Source organism: Botryllus schlosseri, chromosome 6, assembly GCF_051294905.1.
Source record: "Botryllus schlosseri isolate E-star chromosome 6, Bs_hap1, whole genome shotgun sequence".
NCBI lineage: Eukaryota > Metazoa > Chordata > Ascidiacea > Stolidobranchia > Styelidae > Botryllus > Botryllus schlosseri.
In genome coordinates this window covers 1,783,203-1,794,027 of record NC_137241.1, presented here as the reverse complement: position 1 = coordinate 1,794,027, position 10,825 = coordinate 1,783,203, and the positions used below count along the sequence as shown (strand labels likewise).

General features: G+C 39.3%; 1 long non-coding RNA gene across 1 annotated transcript in view; it reads left to right on the top strand.

The window, feature by feature from the left end:
• The window catches only part of LOC145440140 (uncharacterized), a 122,383-nt gene extending 121,710 nt beyond the window's left edge, over positions 1-673 (top strand). The window contains exon 2 of the long non-coding RNA XR_013915435.1: positions 310-673. This is a non-coding gene — a long non-coding RNA (uncharacterized LOC145440140). The remainder of the gene's footprint in view (positions 1-309) is intronic.
• Positions 674-10,825: the final 10,152 nt, after the last annotated feature.

The window sequence follows — 10,825 nt, the reverse complement described above, 5'->3', positions numbered from 1 at the left end:
GGGGAGCGAGCTCGAAGGGGGCTCAAAATTATTTAGTGAATTAGCATAAATTATAGAGTATTTTATGAAATTTTATGCAACTTTTTCAAAGATTTTTCGCGCTGCGCGCGATTTCAAGTTTCCAAGTACCTTAATTATTGGGTACTCTTCGAGCAAGATAAAATACGCAAGATTTATAGAAGTGGACATATCGGCGTTGGCCATTACCGCGCCACGACGCATGAAGACATATAAAGTTTTAGGCCATGTAACATGCGACTCCAAGAAGTGTGCCAGAACGATCGGAAGTGAGAAACCTTGGCCGATAAGGACTGCCCTTACGCTGACCGAAAACTTCGTTATGTATATTCAAAATACATATAGGTATAATTGACCATAGGCGCCTAAATGACTGGCGCCGAATGTTCCTGTCTTGGCAATCTGAACGTCACGAGACAAATAGGCTACCATCCCGCAAGGAAGAATTATATGCCAGTGAAGAACTACCAATTTGAACTCGTGCGCATCTTTTAGTTTAGTATGTTTGGCCGATTCTATATTTCTTGATATAGCAGACTGGAGGTCACGAAATAACAAATACCATCATGTAACGAAGTCGTACAAACGGGTCCGCCCGTCCGAATATGTTTAATTATTATTTAAGGTCCCTACAGTTTCCAAGACACCTCACTCAGCTCCACCGGTAAATCTGATTACGTGAGCAGAGAGGACACGTAATTGATAGCAATATATATGCAATTCCCGATATTATTGACCTATTTTATTTTGAATTATCGAAAATTTTTGCGCTCCACGCTGGCTCACTAAACGGGGATCCTGATTTCGTGGCAGAAGCGAACAAGGGGACGGGGGGTCGGTTTATCACCCTATGGGAGCTCAAGACCTAAGTGTTTTGGGGGGCCTGACGAAGTGCTGTTTCGTTCCTGACAACGGGTATACGCCCGAAGATGTTTAATTATTATTGAGTGGTCCTACCTTTCAAACACAACTCACTCGGCTCAACTGGTCAATCTGATTACGTGAGCAGAGAGAGGATAAAAATTGATACCAATATATATGCAATTCCCGATTATAATGACAGATCCAATAATGAATTATAGAAATTTTTCACGCTTTGCGCGATTAGTCGAGAGAAGCTGCCTAAAACGGACACCCGATTTAGATCATAAACAGCGGTAAACAGCCATCGAAGTGCTGTTACGGCTCTGGGTATTGATAACTAATTTACGGATAGATGTGCCACAAGTGACTCACGATCGAATACGCCGAGATGCGTACTGCTTAGCCGGCAAAAAGCAGCATGATTGGTAGTCCTATAGCTCGCGACCCAAGCGTCCGAATAATTTGATATGTCGGTGTTTTTCGAAAGCAAGTGTCGCACTGATTCCAAAAATACGAATTGAAATCTCGCTAGGGCAATAAAACTACTCCGAAATAGCCAGCAAAGGTTGATTGTTCTAAACAACGGGAGCGCAGCAACACAATGGCCAATGGCGTCAAGCGAATGATCGGAACAATGCCAATTTTCATATTTCGGTGACTATTTTGGGTTCTTTCATTGCCTTGATATTCGTGCGGCCCTGGCCGTACTCTGAAATTCTAAATTTGGCCCTGCCACCGAAAAAGGTTGGGAACCACTGGTCTAGGGCAAGTTTTTGTCGCAGTCAAATCGGTGGAAAGTTGCACTCATTTTTTGCAAAAGTTGCATAAAAAGTTGCATTTACGGACAAGTTCCTTGAAATTACTACAGTACGAGATACTCAAATGGTTCCGTATCCAAGGCACTGTAGCAAAACTCAATGCTGGTGACTTCAACGAAATCAACAGCCGGAAAAAATTGACACAGTGAAAATATTATTTTCGGCGGTCCAGCCTCAATGTACGTCAAATCAGAAAGGACAACAAAGTTAAACGACAGCGAAATAATCAAACAATCTATTTACATATAGTAGGCCTACCAAATACATCCAGCAAAAGGTTGTTTCATAAAAAATCGAAAAAACTTGCAAAACGTGCCATAAAAAATCAAATAAAACCTGCAAAACCTGTCATGAAAAATCGAAAAGAGTTGTAAAAAGTTGCGTGAAAAATAAAAAAATTTGCAAAAAGTTGCAAGAAACAATGAAGAAGAGTAGCAACATAAGATTCCTTTAAACAGCTTAAAAGACCATTGGCCTACGACATAACTTCCGAGTATTTAGGATGCTGCCGGAAGTTGTAAAAAAAATTTGCAAAAGTTGCAAAAACTTGCCCTAATCAATAATCATTACTGGCCTATTGATCTCATTCTGGGGTTCCAAACAGACTTGTACTAACTAACAATCAACTTAGATGAGGGCCCCCGTAACTACTGGGTTTTTGGCTTGTTCTACTTTTTGTTGTGGATTTTTAAATGTGGATAGTTTCAGTTTTAGTTGCGCATTTTAAAAATAATCAAGTAATATAACTAGCGAACATGTATCATCTTTTGGAGCGACTCGTGAAACAGGTGTTGTGTTATGTGATGTTGTTACAGCCATTGCTAGCTCAGAATCATCCAATACTAACGATGGTGTAGCTGGGGGTGGGTTTTCGGGGTCAGTAACCCTTCCATCCTCAATTTCAAAACCAGTCATTTTTTAATTCCGATACTATATTCAATATCTCTTAGCTCAATTGCAATCCAGTAATTCGTAATATCAGTTATTGTTGAGTTGTATATTTGTCAGTTAGTTGTTAGTTCTAGTTCTGATAAGCAAATACCGTAGTCCTGGTTCTCTTGCTAGTTTTGAAAATTCAGCACTTCTGGTTTTGCTGCTAGTTAAAAGTTTTGAAGAGTGAGCAGTTATAGTTGTGTATTTTGAAAACCCATTAGTTTGTACAAGACTGGGCCATGAAAAAAATTGAAGACTAATTATAGGCCACTCCACTACCAGCCCTTTGATCTTTTGATTGATGTCAAATTCCAACGCGACTTACGCAGTTGTGTCGAGACAGGCCGTCTGCACGTAGGCTACCATAACGTGACTTCAATTCATTGAAAGAGTAAACTTGGGCAATGGTACAGCATGTTCATGGTTGATTGCGATTGTTGATAAATTGGCAAAATCAATCACAGAGAATGTGGCAATTGTACAAAGTACATGGTTAATTGTGTATGTAGATCAATTTTACTTAGGTAGGCCTAATCATTTTGTAAGTAATTCTTAAATACAGTTCAGTAACCACCCACACCCTGATGATGATGTCCTATAATTTTGTAGACAAATTGAGCGAACAATTCTTAGAGCTATGAATATCAAATGAGACGCAGATGGAGACTAGGCTACATATTAGTACTATGCTTGATGAATGCTGTCATACAGACATTTAAAAACCAGGCACTGGTTTCAATCTATTCTTTAATACTACATAGGCTATAATAACATGATAATATTTAAACTTCATAGGCTAAGCTGTCAATAGAAGACAATCTGAAAGGTCGTGAATCACATTATCATATCAATGGAAGAAAAACTCTACACTATATAAGCACAGTACACAGCACACATTTAAAGCCACTCTCCAACAACATACGGCAATCAACTTCCAACCCAAATTAAGCAGAACTCATCAATAACGGTTTGACACATATGCCTATTCCACTCTGCATGCTAATTGAATTATTGATCTGTATTACACTAGCCACAACTGTTGCACTACTAAATCCATAACAAGTCGTCACAGTAAATTATTTGAGGACAATAGATATGCGAAGTATACAGAAATGTATCATGTTACAAGGAACTGGACACAGTTCGTACAGGCCAGCCTCAAATTGATCGGATAAAATTAACCTACTTATGAGTGTTACAGAATTGACATTAACATGTTATGCATTATCATGATACATGAATATAATATGGCTGGCGGTACTGAACTTGAGTATTGCTTTCAAAACTACATTCATTGCAGTATAGAATTTATCAACTCGAAGACGTTTTGTGTGCCCCTTATCAAGAGTTAATGGCACAATAACAAGCTTATAGATCAACCTTTTTTAGACATGCCCCCCTTTATGATAGTGAAATATTTCGCGCCCCCCTTGTCGTCATATCACAAAATCCAACTGGGATGCTAGCAACCCCAACAGATTGTTTGATGGCATGGAAGGTTATGACTGTTGATGAGAGAATTCAAAAATATGAAATTCGGTATATAAATAGAGAAACACGAGTGAATTGGAGGCAAATCGCGCAGCGTGCGAAGAAAAATTTCGGTTGACCGTTTTTTCGCGCCCCCCTTCAGATGCTTTCACGCCCCCTAAGGGGGGCGCGCCTCCCAGGTTGAGAACCACTGTTATAGAAACACATTTAAACGAAAAGGTTAGGGTTGGCAATTTGGTTATCGTTCGAATCTTTTTTATATGCTTGTTATTGTGGAGTTAACTCTTGATAAGGGGCAAACGAAATGTCTTTGAGTTAATAAATTCTTTACTGCAATGAATGTAGTTTTGAAAGCAATATCATGATGCAATGGAATAATAGGCTATATACAGCTGTACTTCAGGTATGTAATGGTATTCAAAGATCCTCTGTGTATATCCGAACTCAAAACCTCAGTCAAAAGGTTGCTAACCACAAGGACTAACAACAACATGAATATCACCAACACATCAAATTCAAATTTACAAGTCAGAGATACTACAGGCCTATCACTGCATATTTGAAAAGAATGGACTAGTGCACAATTTGGAATGAATGGACAAATTTAATATACCAACATTTTCATAAACTAGGTCAAGGTGAAGTGCAATTATTCCTCAACCCAGAACTAATATTTATCATGATACTTTAGGTGATTCAAAACATATGAACTAAAGCGTCCAGCAGTCACGGCACGTCTAAAGTATAACTATAGCAAAACTGCCGAGAAATATAATGGAACAGATTAGCAAAAAACTGAAAGCATGTTTTCAATCTTCAAGAAGTAGTAGAACCCAACAGAATACTTTCATAATTGGAACAATGGTATCGATCATGGACATCGCAGGTTATAGGTTAGACAGAAAATGTATTTTCCTTGGCTGGGTCTAATATTGAACGAAATCATGTGTGACGGCTACATGTTCAGCATCAAGTAGGCCTAACTGTGCTTATTCAGGCTATAATGTTTCCACGTTTTTTCACATCACCTATCATCTATAAAAAGAATCCAGATAGTTTTCCACAATAGGCTATATTTAGCATGTAACAGCAACAATGCTAATGTGACAGTTACCTTTTCACAACAGCAATCCTAAAATCATTGACTTTGCAAATAGCACTAGGCTACATGACCTGCCAGTTAACTTAGTTATAACTTATTAACCTATAGTCAATGATAACTAAGGGTAGTTTGTTATTCTTTAGGCTACATGAATAAGGCCTGGATTAGCAGCATTCGCTCCACGGTAACTTGGCAACATAAAATCAGGAGGGAGTTTCTTTTATCAATATCATGACCTGCAGTCTACATTTGAAAACCATCAGCAGTATGTCAGAGTGCAATTAGCGGCAACATCATGCGCTATAGCCTACTCCGTTCAATGATATCAGTATTTTGTACGAGAAACCCTTCTCTCATGGGTAATTTATTGCCGAAAACAACCATTTCAATTCTGAGCAGTGCGACAAACAACATCTTAAGGATACCAAAAGTTATGATGGTCTTGACATGCTACAGCAGCCTAAGCCTATTATAATTGTTGTTTATAAGGATTTCATTGACTCTCACCTCAGTATTGACGGCACCTAGAAAAGTCATAATGTGTCAGTAAAAATACAAACAAGGCTTGAAAAGGAAAATAAAGATGGAAATAGGCCATGTACTACAGTATGATAAAATATACTTTCAAGAACGATAGAATAGAAAGAGCAAAGAAATATAGTCTAATCCTGTTATATTATAGCATGGTAAGCCAAAGAATTAGCTATCAGAATGTAAGATATCAAAATCATATTACAGCAAGGCTACTCTAACTATTTATAGCAATGGTTAACCTATTTGAACTCGCGGACAGGTAAAACCTAAAACCTCGAAAACGAATGTCAAGGACTGGTGAACCGTCAAAAATCAAAACTAACCCGGAATTCAATTACGACTCAAGTCTATGCATCACAAATGTAATATTTCAAAATTCATTTAATGCTGCCTTATGGTTCTAGTTAAGTTTCTACAAGACGAAGCTCGCAAAGTCCTGCTAAAGACCACTAACTTATGATCATAATTGTTCGGTTTCCTTTGGAAGAGATTAAACTATCCTGTTTTATATAGCCTCTATTATAGGCCAACTGGCAAGTGTCGCTTAATTGAGCTGTAGCAATTTCATGAAGATAGTCTAAAAACCTCAGTAGCTTTCACATATAACTTGTCTGAATAATGTTGTAGTTACTTATAAACGGTTTCGTACAACACTCGCACCATTGTGATGAACAACAAAAGTATACTATGCAGAAAAATACATTCCAAACTCTTAAATGTTTATTTCTAATAGCACCGGTCCGAGGACCGACAGTTACGGACCATTCTGTCTTAGCAGAGGTCCAGTTATAAGGTTCAAAAAATTAATTAGGTCTTGTATAAGTTAGTCATACAAATGTAATACGGTACAACTGCATACAAAATCCACTGAAGTGCATTATTCCAAGCGAAAGCGAAATGAATTTGTTTTGTTAGTTAAGCGGACTCAGACTCACACAGTTAGCATATAGTTGGCACTCATATTATCGCTCAGTAATTCTTGAAATCCAGGTTTCAAAGTGGTGAAATCAAGGCAAAAGCAGTGGCGAAGGTTTTCACAGGTGATACAGATGTGAAATCTATTCCTCAAAAATTGAATGTTTGAAAACGATGACTCAAGGCCTACAGCTGTAAGTAGACGAGACCCAAACATAGTGAGACTGAACATACCGCACATTTTTGGTAATGGATTTGATTTTGTTGAAAAAAAGTAAATACTCAGACATATAAGGTCCGGATTCGACACTTCAAAAGGTCGGCATTTTGAGTAGCCAAAGTCTACAAATAAATAGTCATTTTCAATCATTTACTGTACCTGACTTCCCGCAAGTCCACAACGAGCGCACCTACGTCACACGTATATCTAATTATCTTACGCATATGGCACGGGACATAACTTCGTGGATTGTGTGATTTTGCAACTGCATTACATTCCCAACTCCGACCCCACTGACCGCAAACCGTACGCTACTTTGATATAGACCGGAAAAACAAAGACCCAGCGGAGAAAAAGGACCATCAGCTGACGGATGACGTCAGCCGCCCAAGCAACAAACGGCGATGCTGACGTCAACGTTGAGTATAGTTTAATAGGAGTTAGTAAGCTGAATATGCTGGAAACGTTTACTGCACTTCATCCACTTTACATTGCACACCTTCTGCACATTGCCGAACTTTACAGACAGTAACTATTGGAGAAGGAAACTCCAGTATTGCAACGTTGCTACCCGTTATTTTGCAGAGTGCCGCAAAGTATTAGTTTACTTCTTATAAATCATCTTATTTGTTTGAATGGCATATAGTTTTAACTTTGACATAGAGCTGTGTTCGTTTTCAATCGTAAACCCGGGCAGGCATCATGATTATGACTAATTCTTATCGACTCTGATGTTCGCGTCCGGGTTTGGGAAATAAGTACCTCAACAAATGTCATCATCGTCATCATCATTATCATCGTTTTATCAATATTCGTCAGATTATATTTTCATATGCCCAAGACTTACACACCTGCACAATGATAAGACACACAATAAGATGTAATGAAGAGATACGAGGAAGTCGAACGACCCTTTATGGTCTCTTTCACTGGCATCCACCTCGGCCTACTGCCCGAAGTCTTCTTCGATGTTAATCTTTCTTCGTCGCCATTTCTTTCCCTTTTCTTTCTTTCTTCATCGGGTCGTTTTACTGGGATTATATCTTTTGTAGCCGCAAGAAGAGCGACACGGGGGACGAGGAGCCCAGAATTGCCTCCGCCGGGCTTGACTTGAAACCGGGCCGTCTGCGTAGCCGGGCCGTCAAATCAATATGCCACACGATTGCGATATAGTGGAAAGATAGGAGGGTGCCGAAACGACTTGGAGTAGTGTTTTAATCAGGCACCAATCTTGGCCTAAATATGAGGCATATGTAAATAACCGGGATGGAAACCAGACGCATATAGTAGGCCTGACAATCCTACCAGTAGGTTGCATCGATCATCATATGGTGAGCCCCAGACCATTTTTTTAAGGATTCGGGCCATTCCCAACCTGGACAACAGAAGTTGGAACCACCACATTCCCAAATCTTCAGAAATTTGTTGCATTGATAGATGAGTTAATTCCGAACACAATAAAGTATATTTGACTAAAATTGAACTCCGGGGCATCATCTGTTGGAGGGCTGCCAGTAAAACGACACTGAAGCCGCTACAAAAACTACAACATCAGCGGCCCGCGACCCGTTTTGAGTTGGGGACCCCAGGGCTACCTGCTGTTTCTCCCGTCGTTTACCCGTACCGATGTTGAATTTCCCTACTTTTACATTCAGAGCACTATCGGCAGAGTTTCTGCTCCTTATCAAAAAAGATAACTCTGATCGAATGTCAAAGTTGAGAAATCTAGCATCGGCGGGATAACGGCGGGAGCAACGGGTAGTTATTCTCACAAATAAATACCCTGGAAACAGCTCTTGGTTTCAAGTAGGTTGTTGAAACTTGTCATATTGTCTTCAGGGGTAGTGATGAATATAAGTTGAGTTTAACAAGGTGTGTTGAGTCAAAAAGTGGTGAACCATCGGTCCATCACATTCGAAACTTGGGCTATGCATTTCCACGTACAAATTCAGTGTACTTTTGAGACTGCAATTTCACCACCTTACAGTCAAAAAAACAAAATGCAAAAGCTATGAAAAATTGTCATTGAAACCAGCATTCACATGATGCCCTACTGGCTTGAATATTTTTATAAGGTTTTGAACAATTCGCATTCTGAATTGTGTAACGCTTCACCGATTTCCGACCATCGATCAAGTTTCATCTCAATTTTAACATTTAACACTACACCGCGTGGTATTTAACACCACATGGGAATATAGATCAAGAGACTAGCTACTCAACAAACCGAGTGCCAAATCTCAACTGTAATCGAACATCTGTTTACACCTTTACGAATTTTACATTGATAAAACCTGAATGGTGCAGAACTGAAATGAGCAGAGAATCGCCAATTTTCAAAATCACGTAACTTTTGACCCGGAGATCAAATTTTCTCAGATAAACATTATTGTGTTCAAAATTAACTCATCTATGCGTGAACCAAATTGCACAAGTTTTGGGAATGTGGTGGTTCCAACTTTTGTGATCCAAGTTGGGAGTGGCCTGGGTTGGGGTTGACTTTTAAAAATATCGGTCCTGGCACACAACCACAAGTCAGCACCGACCAGTATAGTATGTCTGTCAGATACACGGCCGGCGGGCCAGTCAATTTTATCCGGCCGGCGAAGAAACATGTTTCTGACCAAATGAAGATATACCGACCCTGCCAGTCATCAGAACTCAAATTGTAGATGGCCCAATAGTGTGGGCTTACCATATACGTCCTCTTTTAAGAGGATTTGTCCTCTCTTTTGACTTTTTTGAAAGTGTCCTCGGAGGACGCCCTTTTGTCCTCTTTTTTGAAATTTTGTCCTCTTCTTTGAAAATTTAGGTCAGATTCAGAGCAAATTGCGAGTGATATGCCGCAAATTAGCACAGAAGTGAAGCTCCGGCGGGTATTTCGGAGTGAAAAACGGTGAATTTAGCTCTGAGCGAAAAGATGACTTTTTTTTTTTTAGTCATCCACGTAGCAATGCGGAGAGAAAAACGGTATTTTGAGTTCTGAGCGGAAAGATGACCTATTTTTTTAGTCAACCGATCACAAAGTGGGAAAAATTCACCGGTTTTTGAGAATTCTTTTCCGGTTTTGCAAGTCTGAAATTTCTGAAAAAGTGTCCTCTTTTTAGATTTCCAAAATATGGTAAGCCTACAATAGTGTAGCTAATTGACGAACTATGTTTAAAAAATCTACTCCTGTACACCAGACTTGGACAACTAGATAATTCTAGTAGTCTAATTTCACTAAATTAGAGCGAAATGTCAGTAACCTAATTCTAATCTAATTTTAAAAAGCTGACAATTTTCTAGTTGTCCAAGTATATGCTTGGATAACTAGATAATTCTAGTAGTCTAATTCCACTAAATTAGAGCGAAATACCAGTAATCTAATTCTAATCTAATTTGGAAAGGCTGAAAATTTTCTAGTTGTCCAAGTCTGCTGTACACAAGCAACACGCAATATGCATTGCCAGTGTGGTGTCATATGTGTTAAAAACTCTTTTTCAAACCCGCTAGGAGGCGCTAAAGAGTGTCCGGAATTTGAACGACGAAAATATGGCAACCCTACATTATTGTCATAGTAAGAGACGCGTAAGTTCTTGAGCTGCCATCTATTCAGTGCCAACTCCTAACGCAACCCAAGACAGAGCACATGCGATATCCTTTCACAATGGTGGCGCCATAGAGCTGTCACTACATCTCCCTTCCCTTGGTCGGAGCTGCGGAGCAAGATTATTTGCATAAGAAGCGCGAACAGCCGAACACCAGTGTTGCCAATTTAGCGACTTTCGCGCTAGATCTAGCGATTTTTCATCCGGTTTAGCGCCAAAAAATATGGATTTAGCGCCCAGCGATAAATCTAGCGATTTTTGAAGAAGTATTTAGCGATTATTTAGCGCTTTTTTATCGAAAATAACCAATAAAGATCAGTTCTGGCCGACGACTGCATTG